The following is a 15,977-nucleotide window of genomic DNA, read 5'->3' as shown; positions in this document are numbered from 1 at the left end:
GTGTTATGGAGCCCAGTTGAAAGTTTCGTTCGTTAGATTTTACATCTTGGGTGTCAATGAATAAGAAATTATACACAGTTCTACTTCAATTTGAGTCATATACACTTAGAAATTTGCATTAGAAAACGGTAAAAATCCTGGAATAAATTTTGCCAGACATTTACCGTTTTAAAAACTGATATATGGACGTTAAGAAGTGATATTAAGGTTACCAACCAGTAAAAGATGATAACACAGTAGGGTAAAAGTTACGGTCACCTGTATTTACTGAAATACGGCTGAGAATATATTTTACGGAGAATTTCCTATTACTTTCAGTGTAGCCTTAAGTAAATGCATTAATAATACGAGAGGAAAAATCCTTTAAAATCCTTTTAAACATAACCAGGGACTTTCTAACGAAGGGCGCCATCGCGTGTGGTCCAGAAAGCAGCCCACAAGTTGCCAAAGACAAATGTAAATAATGGCCTAGTATATTATGGCAACCGAAACGTTGGCTTTTGGGTTAGCAACCTACTTTCATAACAGTACTGTAAGGTCGATTCTCCCTTACTCTGCACTGGCCAATAGCGACCTTATAGGATTTCCCTTTCGTCCCGTTCTTCTTGGATTTTCCAATATCACATTCCCCGATCTAAGACATGAAAAGTATTTCTCAAAAAGTAAATAGAGTCTGGAATATCTATAGGAAAAAAGTTAAAATTTGTAGCAAATGTTTTGATGTTGAACAAGCTGACATAAGTCTTTTTATAGTTTATATAAAAAGTATCTGTTTTAATGTTGTTAATGTTTTTTTTTAAATATTTTATTTTAATTGTTCATTACTTCTTATATCGTTTATTTATTTCCTTTCCTCACTGGGCTATTTTTCCCTATTGAAGCCCTTGGGTTTATAACATCTTGCTTTTCCAACTTGGGTTATAGCTTAGCTAATAATAATAATAATAATAATAATAATAATAATAATAATAATAATAATAATAATAATAATAATAATAATGCGAAGATAATTCCTTGAAATGAAATCAGTGATACAATGAAATCGTCTAATAACGTCAAGAATAATCCTAAATATATAATATTGGATATAAAAATTTAATATGACGAAAAAATAACAATGAAGAAATTATAGAATATAAACTGCATACCTTTGATGTAAATATACATACATGCAAACACACACACACACACACACACACACACACACACACACACACACATATATATATATATATATATATATATATATATATATATATATATATATATATATATATATATATATATATATACATACATGTATATGATTATAAGTAGGTCAAGGACAAGGGCTCCTCAACATCCGGATTTCAGCTTTGACAATGTTTCTTAAAGTTTGTATGACTTTAAAATTTTAGGTGTGATGGTGCGATTCTCGACAGCAAATTTACTTTTGAGAAACGCATTAGGTCTGTGTCTTCTTTAATTGCACAAAAAATTGGCTCATTGAGAGTCTTTCAAGATTTTTGGTGGTCAATCTATTCTGAAGAAGTGTTTTAATTCTTTCATTCTACCTTGTTTTGAGTATTGTTCTCCTGTCTGGTCTTCAGCTGCTGATTCTCATCTTAATTTGTTGGACAGAAACTTACGGTCTATTAAATTTCTTATTAATCTCTAGCACCGTCGTTCAATTAGTTTATCATGCATGTTGCATAAGATTCTTTATAATTCTGACCATCCTTTACATCCAGATCTTTCCAGATAGTTCCATCCTGTTCATAATACTAGGCATGCAGTTAATTGTAATAGTCAGGCCTTCTCTATCATGAGGCTCAATACTACCCAGTAGTCTAGAAGTTTTATTCCAGCTGTGTCCAAGTTGTGAAATGATTTTCCCAATCGGGTAATTGATTCAGTAAAACTTCAAAATCTCAAACTCGCAGCAAATATTTTTATGTTGAACAGACTTACATAAGTCCTTTCATAGTTTAAATATCAAATATCTGTTTTAATGTTGTTAATGTTTTTAGAATATTTTGTTCTTAATTTTTCATTACTTCTGATATCGTTTATTTATTTCTTTATTTACTTTCCTCACTTGGCCTTGTTTCCCTGCTGGAGCCCTTTGGCTTATAGAATCATTCATCATCATCATCTCCTCGTATGGCTAATGACGCAAAGGGGCTCGGTTAGATTTTGCCAGTCGTCTCTATCTTGAGCTTTTAAATCAATACTTCTCCATTCATCATCTCTTACGTCACCTTTCATAGTCCTCAGCCATGTAGGCCAGGGTCTTCCAACTCTACTAGTGCCTTATGGAGCTCAGTTGAAAGTTTGGTGAACTCAAGGCCAATATTGTCCTTGGGTGAACTAATCTCTCTTGGGGAGTGCGAAGAACATGCCCAAACTATCTCCATCTGCCCCTCACCATAATCTCATCCACATATGGCACTCGTATAATCTCTCATATAGTTTCATTTCTACTCCTGTCCTGCCATTTGACTTCCAGTATTCTTCTGAGGGCTTTTTTCACAAATCTACAAAATATATGTGATATTGTTTCATTGTCATACCACGACTCGTACCCGTACAATAACACCAGTCTAACAAAACTGATATATAGCCTGATTTTATATGTAATTTCAATCTATTTTATTTTCAGATTTTATTGATCCCAGTCATTGTCTGATTTTCTTTTTTCAATCTTTCATTAAACTCAAATTTTAAAGATCCTGTACTAGAGGTCATAGTTCCCAAATGTTTAAATGATTCCACCTTTTTAATCCTTTCTTCCTCCAGTGATATTTCATCTTCCATTGCATGTTCTTTACCCATCATCTCCGTCTTTTTTTATATTTATCTTGAACCTAACCTTTTGTGATATTTCATACATTGTGGACTTTGCAAGTCCTGTGGCATTCTGCTAATATGGACAGCGTCATCAGCATACTTTAGGACATCTAAATCCTGTTACCATTCCTATCTAATCCATCTCCGCCATCTCCAACTTTTCTACTCATTACAAAATCCATGAAGAGGATAAACAACATAGGTGACAACACATTCTCTTGAAGTACTCCTCTGTTCACTAGAAATTCATTTGACAGGACTCCACTAACATTAACTTTGCACCTGCTATGCTCATGAACACACAATCAAATTTACATATTCAAGAGGAACTTTATAATATATATATATATGTGTGTGTGTGTGTGTGAGTGTGTGTGTGTGTATATATATATGTATGTATATATATTTGTGTTATTGTGTCTTTATAAGTTTAATTCTATAAATGTAAGAGTGGGAGAAAGAGATAGACAATCTAATAGCGGGAAATTTCTTGGAAACGATAAGACTTCCAATTTATAGCTGTATTATGCAAATTGAACATATTCGTAATATAGCTTCTGATTTAAAATCTAACTGCTCTCATTATCTTGCATAATAGATGCATATGCTTATACAGATATATATTTATACACATGCATATATGTAATGATACATATGCGTATATAATACTGTATATGTTTAGACATATATACATATATATTTCATATTTAGGAATTTTATCGAAGAAAACTTCTTTTATTTTGAAATCTTTTATTATCTGTTTTTATTATGCATGTAACCGTAATAGCGGTTTCTCTCAACCTTTGTTATTACGAATGACTTCCATGATGGGCAAACCAATAAAGTTAATTTGCTTTCACCCTAAAGTTCCATTTTAAGAGAAAGATCTTGTATCATTGTAAATAAATACCCTTTAAAAATCTGCTTTCTGAATATATTTCCAATATTCCAAACAGATAGTCCATAATTAGGATTACAATAGGAATTAAAAAGGTTTAAAAACACTTCAATAGATATGTTATTAAAATTTCAAAAAAGCCAATTAAATTTAGAATAAAAAGAACAGCCTTACTTTCACATCCGAAATAGCCATTAAGCCATTTCCACTGTGAAAACCTAAATACTTAAAACTCTCAACTACTCCTTTATTGGGTTTGATGCCAAACCTACCCTTTTGAATATCCTACATTCTGCTTTATTTGTGTTTATAAATAGTTTCACCTTTTCATTTTTTTTTTAAATTTTTATATAATAGGCTTAGATTATCTTTGGTATCAACCGACAAAACAATGCCATCAGCATAGGCAATGATGTTCACTCGTAATACACCCAATTTGCATCCTTTATCTATGTTTACGATTTCTTCCATAATATGGTCAATATACAATTTGAATAGCAAAGGAGAAAGTATACCTCCCTGTCTGACACCAGTATCTATACAAAAATATTTAACTTTATTGCCATTCCATAAAACTCGTGTTCTTTGGTTTCTCAGGTAATTCATTAGAAGGAGAACAATATCTGGTGAAACATTTCTTTTAATCATTATATCACCCAAAAAGAAATGATTAACAGCATCAGTTGCTGTGGCCTGATTGGTAACGTCTCTGCCTGGTGTTTGCCAGTCGGGGGTTCGAGTCCCGCTCAGACTCGTTAGTGCCATTAGTGTCTGCAACCTTACCATCCTTGTGAGCTAAGGATGGGGCGTTTGGGGGAGTCATTAGTTCTATCTACTTAGTCATCACCAGCCACTGCTTGGCCCTCCCTGGTCCTAGCTTGGGTGGAGAGGAGGCTTGGGCGCTGATCATATAAGATAGGGTCGGTCTCTAGGGCATTGTTCTGATTGCTAGGACAATGTCACTGGACCTTGCCTCTGCCAATCATGAGCGACCTTTAAACCTTTAAAGGCCTTGGAGAGGTCGATGAACAGACCAAAAGCTTTATCACCCATTCTTGTGTAACTGTTTATTGTTTCATTAAAAAGCAAGCATGCATCACTAGTGGAAGTTCCCTCTTTAAACCCAAACTGCAATGAATTAAAACTAATTTTTTCTTCCATAATATCTAAAAGATGCATTTCAAAGAGTTTCAAGATAAGTGACGACTGCATCACTGGACGGTAGTTCGATGATACAGAAACATTTCCTTTCAAGTCCTTTATTGTAAGATCAATATCTCCACCAAGTAATTCCAGAGGGAAGTAACAATGACCATAACAGGCATTCATAAAATCACACAACAAACTCAAAAAATGATCACTATCCCCTTTTCAATAAATGAGCATGAATTCCGTCATGACCAATTCTATCTTTTAGTTTTTTAATTAACCCTTTTAACGTATCTAATGATACCTTAATGTTAAATTTTCTGTTATTTATCCAATATTCATTTAATTTCAATAGTAGTTCGTTTTCCGCGAATTCATTTAAAAAGTTCAAATGAAACGATAAAAATCTATTATTAAAAATCTTTATTATATTTTCTAGATTATTTTCTCCATCAATTATTTCTCATTGTTTCGCTTCGTTATTTATTTTCCTTACATTCTTAATCTTCTAATTTTTATTGAATCGATAAAGACCTCTCAGCAAATTCATTTCTCTTACATTCATTTGATGCCTCTTTGAATAGTCTAACATTAGACCAAATAATTTTCTTGTTCTGCTGCTTTTCTTCCTCTATCTTCATTTTGACCTTTGCAAAAAGGCCAATTCCGTCATGTGATTAGCACGTTACGATAAAAATATGTGATTTCCTTCTTATATTCTACAAGTTACCATAAAGATATGTAATTTCCTTCATATGTTCTACAAGTTGCCTTAAAAAGATGTGATTTCCTTCATATATTCTACAAGTTACGATGAAAATATGTGATTTCCTTCATATATTCTACAAGTTACGATGAAAATATGTGATTTCCTTAATATATTTTACATGTTACGATGAAAATATGTGATTTTCTTCATATATTCTACAACTTACGATGGAAATATGTGTTTTCCTTCACATATTCTACAAGTTACGTTGAAAATATGTGATTTCCTTCACATTTTCTACAAGTTACGATGAAGATATGTGATTTCCTTCATATATTCTGCGTGTTTCCTAACTCTCTGAAGCTGATCTGCTCGAGCCTGCCATCCTGGTTGTGCTTGAGCTCTCTCCGACTGGATAAGTATATCTATGTACTCCACTGTGGAGAGAGGGTTTGGCTTCAATGCGATTTCCTTCAGTCTCTGAAGACTTTTCCTCACAGTTTCTGTCAATCCGAGAACTTTTAACTGAACTGCATCAAATTCCTCTTTCACCCTTTTTATAAGATTTCCTGCTGAAAGTTTCTTTTCTGTGGCTTCTTGATATCTCTTCTGTAGATCCTTAGCAGTTTTTTTTACTGCAACCTGCTTACATACATATTTATAAGGGATATTCTTATGAAGGTCCCAGTAACACTTCCCTGGGCAAATACGGCAATATCCATTTGTTATAGCCCAACAATCGCTCTTTTTGCTGAAATCTCGTATTCCACAGGTTACATTCCAAACAGTTTGTTATGTACTGTCCAAGTGGAAGGGACTCTTTCACAAAGATTTTTTCAGTAACGGTGTTCACAAAATCCTTGTTCTCATCAATACCAGCCCGATGTGTTTTTAGAACATCTACTGCCTTAATTCATTTGATCAGATGAGTCTGAATATCTATAGTGATGCCAGCCAAATAAGTTTAAGACTTCCTTTAAGTTTGGAATATTCCTAGGTAGAGTAAGGCTCTTACTTTCAGTTAGATTCACGTCCCTCAAAAACATCCTAAAACTATTTTCTCCCATTTTCCAGAGAATGGCATTTAGGTTATTGTCTACCTCTTCATCATTACCTAGATCCTGAGTGTCTACAGTCTTATTACATGCATACAGAGCAGAATTATTGAACTTAAAGTATTTTTTGTAAGGATATTTTTCTTCTTCAATGTCGTGGAGAACTTGTGGTAGCTGACCGTCAGCAAAGGTAAGTAACATGAATATGTTCTCAGCAATATCCTTTCCAAACATAGGCAAAATTTCATCAAAAATATATCTTTGGGTTGAAGTAAGTCTAGGAAGCGAAGACTGGATGACAAAGCCTACCGTATTAATTATTTTAATACCGTCAGTGCAGAAAAATGAGCGCATTTGTTTTATATTCCTATCTCTTAGGAATCCAAAATCTTCAATGCCTGGAGTGTCAATGATTGATAAACTGTAAGGTATTTTAAAACCTTCTTGATGATGTATTGTGTAAGATGATATAGCAATGGTTTGGTTTCTTGGTTGATCGTAGCTTGGTGATTCTGTAATCAATTTAAAGCGAAAGTTGTCATTCCAGTCAACACCAAAAATGTAGTTGATAATTCCATTAATTAAAGTTGTCTTACCTGATCTGGTCGAACCAACAAACATGATTACTTTTTCTGGCATTGCATCTTTTTTCTCACCAAATTCATATTTCTTAAGTTGATAAACTTTGTTTGAAGCAATCAGTTGTAGTTTTGGTTTATATATCTTGATATCTCCATCATCTAGCATCTGTGATTGACGACATAACTTATATTTCAATAGCTCTTGGGGATTGACTATCATTATAAAGTCAGGACTGGTTTCACTATCAAGACTCTTTCCGCAATGGTCACATACACAGTTTACTTTGAATTTGTAGGTGACATTGGGATTTATATCTATATTAACAGACTGCCTTTCAAATGGCAAAGATATTAAGTCTTCCCAGTCAGAGTCTTCTTGTTTTTGCTTTACTACATATTCGATTCTTGGGCACTGAGTTCCAATGTGCACTGGCTTTGACCATTTAATCTCTATTGTTGAACCAAATATCTGGCTGGCCACGGGTTTCCCAGGTTGACTAGTAGGCCTTGTTTTAACAGTTTCACACAATTCACTTTCAAGACTAACCCCAAGTCGGCAAGAACTTTGGACACTAACCTTGTATTCACAACCAGGTTTAAGACCAAGAATCAAATGACTTGTGGCACTAGAGTCCGCATATTGAATAACAATTGGACTATTCTCAGTAGTATTTTCACATAAAATCTTATATTTATCAATGTTAGATGCACCATGAAGTGGTTTTTTCCAGCAGACCATAATATTATCATGGGTAGTTTCATAGCTGTCTATGCTTAAATCAACTGGAGCTGAAGGTATTATGAAGTCTTCTTGGGAGAGACTACCATTATTGTAGTACCTTATTTTCGCTTGAAACTCATTTGAATCCGAAGACTCCTCAGCAATGATGAAGCTAACATCAGGGTTGTCTTTGTTAACATCAAAGAAATCCCTAAAGTGTCTGGCTTTTTCCATCATTGTACTTTCATTTTCTGTTATCCTCAGTGGAATTCTTTCATTTTCTTCAATAAAGCATTCATCACTAACTAAACTCTTATTATTTAGGTATCTAGACATGTTGTTCAAATGTGAGTTAGACTTAGGCATCAAGATGGAAAAACATAGAACTTGTGAATGATTAGGACTCATTACCGTAGACTGTAAATCACCTGGTTTTGACGCAAAAGGAATCTGACTAAGAGCAGATATATATTGCATAAGAATGTTTACCTTGATTTGTTTTTTTTTTCACCCATCTGTTAAGGGCTTCTTCACAAAACGGTGATGTTTCCTTCTCTTCTAAGATAAGTGCTAGCCCAATTTCCTCTTTATTTCCACCCCTGATGCTTGGAAGAATTTGTGCTAGCTTTTTCTGGAATCTTGATTTATAGGTTGCCAACGAATCTTTAAAACTTTTAATCTCTTCTCGACTTCCTGGAAAATTATTAACTGCTTGTGTTCTGAGAAGATCATTGCATTTCACATCAAGTTCATAAAGATTCTCCAAGTAAGTTTCTGTTTCATTGATAAGCTGAGAACTGATCTCTCTGACAAGCTTACAAGCCTTACTATCCAATTTGGTAAGAGGGTATAAACGTGCACTTATGGGAACATAATTCTCACCATTTGTTCCAGTATTATTTGCTATTTCTTGGTAGAACCGAACAGCTTCTTCAAAAGTCAACGGGTTTACACGAGGTAAGAAATCTCCAAAATATCTGCATTTAAAATGAAGGCTTTCTTGTTTCTGCTTTTCGTTTAGATCTAATTCTCCTTTTCCATTAATCGGCAATTTTGGTATGTCCTTCACCATAGCATGGAGGTTTCCACTAATATTCCTTTCTGTAGAATCTGAAGATATCTCTCGGTCAAAAACAAAAAAAGCACTTCCTCCATAAGTAATCCCCGTTACAACATGTGTAGCAATATCATGCTCAAAAACATCTGGGTGCATAATCTTTCCTTTCCCTAACTGTTCCATAGTCATCCTCTCAGTTCTAGAGGTGCATTTGTATTGTAGTGTAACCCTTTCCACATGCTTTGAAGATTTTCTATTGTCAAGGTATTTTGCAGAACCAGAAACTTCCAGGAGGCCTCCCAAGAAGCTAAGCTTTAAGCCGGCATTGACATTGAGGGCTAAAGACTTGTCATTGATGGTATCAGAACTGATAATTTCAAAATCAGCGGAAGTAAAAGGCTGTACAACCTTTTCATTCAGTTTGGATTCATCCCACAGTGTAACACCTTCAATAACCTGATCCGATCTACAGTCATAGAGCATACCTAAATAAAAAGACCTTCCGAGTGTTGAAATTGAGAGAATTTTATTGCTAAGATCATTTTCCATCTTGAAAAACTATTTATTTGCCCCGTCCTATTGTCCTCCATAAGTAAATCTCAAGAAATGTCACTGACTTGAGAGTTGATTACTCCTATGGTAGGAAAGAGCCTAATCACTATTGGAATCTTGATTTGAATGTTATGGCGACGTCTGTAAAAGAGAAAAGATATTTTTTAGTGATGGAGTAGAGATGAGATATTGAGAAATCAAGTGTCCTAAACGTAACCCTTAAAAATGCTTGTATGACTTGATTAAATGGTAATAAAGAAAAATATATAAAACACCACATGAGAGAAAAGAATACTAACCAAAATATAGAAACGACATGATTTTTTTACCTACACTACAAGTTTTTAATAGCGTTTCCAGAGTATTTTAAATAGTGAATGATTGTAATTTGTAAGAACCTTATTATTTGAATATATTAGCAATTAAAAAAGGCATAGATAAACGCATATAGGCCTTAAAGCCTCGAATGCAACATATGAAACATTTATTTTTTATATTTTTATACATTCTTGAGATGCACATTAATAATTCAAACATCCTTACTTTAGTGTAAAACAAGCCTTCTCTATATCAACTTTTACGTCACCAATTACCTGCAAAAATTTGCGTTTAAATGTACCGTAATGATAATTACTTACATAAATCTTGATGTGAGACAGACTAAAGGTTTAAAAGCTTACCACCATGTTTTCAGCAAAGGATGAACGAGTCAGAGGGGCAAAGTACGAGAGGCGTTAATTAATGAATTCCCCTGTCCCAGTTAGGATTATCATATCTGACTGAAATTTCACCTGTGTATTTGGTACATTAGTGTATAGGGCTCATGATAATTTGCAGCTCTGAACTCACATTGCTTTCTTTTTTACAAGTGATACACTGAAGTAAGTTGTGACTATGGACCCAGTCGAGTACCAAGCAGTGATCAGGTTTCTATATTTGAAAGGTAGCACGCTAAAATAGACCTTTGATGAAATGAAACAAACTTATGGAGATGCTGCCCCATCATATGATGTTTTAAAACACTGGCATCGCAAGTTCAAGTGTGGCCGAACATCTGTCGACCAGCATCCATTCTGCCATTGATTAAGGGACCATCCATAAAGTAGATGCTGCTATTTTAAAAGACCGCTGTATAACTGTTCTTTAGTTAGCCCAAATTGTGAAGATAAGTGTAGGGTCTGTGGAAAAAATCATTCAGGATCATTTGCACATGCATAAGGTGGCTGCATGATAGATTTCCAGGCTCTTTTCTCCTTTTCAGAAGTAAGAACGAGTGCATTGACAGACTTAGCACGCAGGATGAAACATGGATCAATCACTAAGATCCTGACACTAAAGTCCAGTCTATGCAGTGGAAGCACTTTGACTCACCTCCCCCAAAACAAGGCAAGGTTAAGCTCGCCGTCTTTTGGGACCAGCCTGAAGTAGTGATGATGGATTTCCTGGCCAAGGATACCACAATTACCGAGACTTACTATGCTTCACTACTGCGTAAATTGAGAGAATCCATCAAACTCAAAGGGTGCATCAGGCTGATAAGAGGGGTCCAACTCCTGCAAGACAATGCTCCAGGCCACAACTGGCATATCGCCCAGAGAGAAGTGCACTTTTGTAGCTATGAAATTCTTCCACACCCCTTACTCTCCTGACTTTCACCTCTTTCCAACCATTAAGTCATTTTTGAAGGGAACACGTTTTCCAGATGATGAGACACGGATTTCCAAGGTGGAATCATGGTTTGAGGCTCAACCCATCAACATTTACAAAAAAAGTGTCTAGAGTTGTGCAAAACGATAGGGAACAAATGGATAACCCTGGGTAGTGCCTATTTAGAGAAAGAATAATAACTCTTCAAATTTTGGTTCGTCTACGTCTGTTTGAAGTGAGTCAGGGAAAATCGTTAATGAACACCCCTCGTATTTCTTATGATTTTAAAAGCGTAACCTAGGAAAATAAATTCTTATTGATAATATATGCTGATAAATTAATTACTGAGTATTCTTTAAATGTACAGTCAAAAGCAAATGTCCTGTTGTCTCCGGTCCACCTCTGTCACCCCCAATATCTATAGATTCCAGAATTTCAGGTGTAGAAGAGTTTGGTAGTTAAGGGAGAGGGCAACGGGCAGAGGAAGAACGACAGTGGGCCGGGGAAGTACTTAGAGCTGTAAGGGGGATCATGGTAGGGGAACCATAAAAAATTGTGGATGAACGTAAATTCAGTATAATTTCTCCAGATCTTAATTCTATCATTATAGAATTAGAGATTAGTTCACCAAACTTTCAACTTGGCTCCAAAAAGCACTAGGAAGGTTGTAAAACAGACTTACATGGCTGAGGATTATAAAACATAAAGTAAGAGATGATGAATGGAGACGTATTGATTTAAAAGCTCAAGATAGAGACGACTGGCAAAATCAAATTGCAGCCCTTTGCGTCTGTAGCCGTAGAAGGAGATGATTTTATATATATATATATATATATATATATATATATATATAAATATATATATATATATATATATATATATATATATATATATATATATATATATATATATATATATATATATAGTTGTAATTTCTTCATGTCTCACTTAAAACATGAAGTAATCCAAAGAATAAAAACGAAATATCACATTACCTTTCTAGAATAGAGAATATTGCTTCTACCAACACAAATTAGAATACTTTTCGCTCTCCCTGAATGGCGAAGGGATCCTATCAGTCTGGTGTCAAGGGAAGTACTGATAAGGGCAAACCAAGTAAAGCGTATATAAGGCTTTCAGCTCTGCTCCCAAAATGTTTTGACATATGAGCATACCAGATGTCTTTATGAACAAACTCGTAATTTCAAATTTTTCCTCCATTGATCTCATGTTATACGAAGGTATTTCTTAGAGTAAGGGAACGTAATTGATAATGAATCTTAATTACTGTTTTTTTCGAAATCTAATGTTTCGAAAGGTGGATCCTTTACTATGCTGTTCTTCAGAAAATTAAAAATTCCGTCGTAAATACCAACTACTTCATTTTTCATCTTTTCTGTTACACTTCATATTTGTTCGGCTTCCTATTCCCTCGGCTTCCTTTCTGTTCGGCTTCTTGGTTTCAGACTCTTGTCCTTCGGCATAAGTGCATTAGAAATCATGGCCGCACACGAATGCCACATTTTCACTGACTAAAATAAAGTATTCTCTTTTTACCCACCGCCATCCCAAGAGTCATTAAGGGATCGGTTGCCGGATGCGCCCTCTCCAACGCTTTCTATCTAAGGCATCCTCTTCCACCAAACCTCCCCTCTCCATATCATCCTTCATCTTATCTTGCCATTTAATTCTCTGCCTCCCTCTCCATCACCCATTCCACAAAATGATCTTCCCAGCCCCTCCCCACTCCCTCCCCACCATCCATCCTCAACATGTGCCCATACTATCTCAGTTGTGACACTCTTATCACCCCTCTAATCTTTACTACACCTGCCATTTTTTACCATTTTCCAATTATTCAAGCACACTGGAATGAGTTTTTGCATGATCTTTTGTGCTTGAATTGGTCACAATTATATAGTAGTGTAGATCCTGTTGTCCCTTTGAATGAGAATCTAGTCAACATAATTGATAGGTGTATCCCTTCTCGTATGCTAAGGTACCAAGTGAAGGACAAACTGTGGTTCAATGATGATTGTAGACGTGCTTATTTGGAGAATCAGGAGGCCTATCATCTTTGGAAGGGTAACAGATCAGATTTGACCTGGAACTATACTCAGCTTCGAGCTTTTGCTCAGAGAGTTTATGCATCAATTGAAAAGGAGTACAATTTAACCATAAAAGAAAAACTTTCTGGTACGACTCAGGAACATAAATGGTGGTCTACCCTTAAATCTGCACTCTTTGGTGCAGATGCAACAGTTCTTCCTTTACTTAAACCAGATGGCTCAGTCACTCACTGTCCAAAGGAAAAGGCAACCCTTTTGGCTGATGTTTTTGACAGTAAACAGAGTAATGAAAAACTTGAACTTCCTCATTCCTGTTTTCCTGAGGCTAAACTAACTAGTTTAGCTTTTCGATCTCGTGAGATTAAAGCTCTCTTGGTGGACCTTGATGCTTATGGAGGTGTAGACCCAAATGGTATTTTTCCTTTGTTTTTTTATAAAGACAGCAGATTTCTTAGCTCCAAAGTTATCTGTTATTTTGCGCAAGTTATCAAGAAGAGGAGCTTTTAGCACTAGTTGGAGAATTGATAATGTTACTCCTCTATGTAAATGTGTTTGTGGTAGCTCAAGTCCCACTGATTACCGCCCAATTTCCATAACTCCCATATTATCTAAAGTTTTTGAACGTCTTCTGGCAAAACGTCTTAATAGGTTTGCTGAAGGTAATCATCTACTCCCTAGTTTGCAATTTGGTATTTGTAAAGGCCTTGGAGCATGTGATGCCCTTCTTACAATCTCCAATGCTGTACAGAAATCCCTTGATTGTGGTCGGGAAGTTCGTATGATTGGCCTTGATTTTAGTGCTGCCTTTGACCGTGTTAATCTTGAGGCCCTTGTTTTCAAACTGAAACAGTTGAAAGTGGGTGGGTCGTTTCTTAGCATTATTATTGATTTTTCAAGAAATAGATCTCAAAGAGTTGTTGTTGATGGGCACCATAGTGATTATAGGAATGTGATATCCGGTGTTCCACAGGGTAGTGTTCTTGGCCCATTACTTTTCATACTATATACACATGACATGTGGTTTGGCCTAGAAAACAAGCTTGTTGCATATACAGATGATGCTACTCTCTTTGCATCAATTCCATCCCCTGAATGTAGATCTAGGGTTGGTGAATCCCTTAATAGAGATTTAGCTAGAATTAGTGCATGGTGCAAATTATGGGGTATGAAGTTGAATCCTAACAAAACTCAAAGTATGATTGTAAGTAGGTCAAGGACGGTGGCTCCTCAACATCCTGATCTCAGTATTGATAATGTTTCTTTAAATATGTATGACTCTTTCAAAATTTTAGGTGTGATTCTCGACAGTAAATTTACTTTTGAGAAACATATAAGGTCTGTGTCTTCTTCAATTGCACAAAAAATAGGCTTATTGAGAAAGTCTTTCAATATTTTCGGTGATCAATCTATTCTGAAGAAGTGTTTTAATTCTTTTATTCTACCTTGTTTTGAGTATTGTTCTCCTGTCTGGTGTTCAGCTGCTGATTCTCATCTTAATTTGTTGGACAGAAACTTACGGTCTATTAAATTTCTTATTCCTGATCTAGATATTAATCTCTGGCACCGTCGTTCAATTAGTTCATTATGCATGTTGCATAAGATTTTTCACAACTCTGGCCATCCTTTACATTCAGATCTCCCTGGACAATTCTATCCTGTTCGTAATACTAGGCAGGCAGTTAATTCTAATAGCCAGGCCTTCTCCATCACGAGGCTCAATACTACGCAGTACTCTAGAAGTTTTATTCCAGCTGTGACCAAGTTGTGGAATGATCTTCCTAATCGGGTGGTTGAATCAGTAGAACTTCAAAAGTTCAAAGTTGGAGCAAATGCTTTTTTGTTGACCAGGCGGATATGAGTCTTTTTATAGTTTATTTATGACATATTTATTTTTGATGTTGTTAATAGTTTATATATGACATGTCTGTTTTGACGTTGTTACTTATTTTAGAATGATTTATTGTTAATTTGTTCTCTTCATTTATTTATTTCCTTATTTCCTTTCCTCACTGGGCTATTTTTCCCTGTTGGAGCCCCTGGGCTAATAGCATCCTGCTTTTCCAACTAGGGTTGTAGCTTGGATAATAATAATAATAATAATAATAATAATAATAATAATGATATATATATGTATATATATGTGTGTGTGTATACAGATATAAATAATATATATATATATATATATATATATATATATATATATATATATATATATATATATATATATATATATATATATATGTATACAGATATAAATATATATATATATATATATATATATATATATATATATATATATATATACATACATATATATATATATATATATATATATATATATATACTGATATATATATATATATATATATATATATATATATATATATATATATATATATATATATATATAATTTATTTATATGTATGTATATACTTATATATTTGCACATACATACACACACACACACACACACACATATATATATATATATATATATATATATATATATATATATATATATATATATATATATATATATAGATAAATAAATAGTTAGAAAGTCAGGTTAACGTTTGGTCTAGTAAATCGGGAATAGGTTGAAAATGAGTATTAGGTACCTTTTACTAATTTGTATAATTACAATATAAATGAAACAGTACATTATCATCTTTAATAGAGAGTCTAAATTACACCAAATAATTTCCTTGT

General features: G+C 34.4%; 1 pseudogene; it reads right to left on the bottom strand.

The window, feature by feature from the left end:
* Positions 1-5,452: 5,452 nt before the first annotated feature.
* LOC137643880 (uncharacterized) lies at positions 5,453-12,291 on the bottom strand (annotated as a pseudogene).
* Between the last annotated feature and the right edge of the window lie 3,686 nt (positions 12,292-15,977).

The sequence above is a fragment of the Palaemon carinicauda genome, chromosome 7, assembly GCF_036898095.1.
Source record: "Palaemon carinicauda isolate YSFRI2023 chromosome 7, ASM3689809v2, whole genome shotgun sequence".
Lineage (NCBI taxonomy): Eukaryota > Metazoa > Arthropoda > Malacostraca > Decapoda > Palaemonidae > Palaemon > Palaemon carinicauda.
This window is presented reverse-complemented; position numbering and strand designations above follow the sequence as displayed.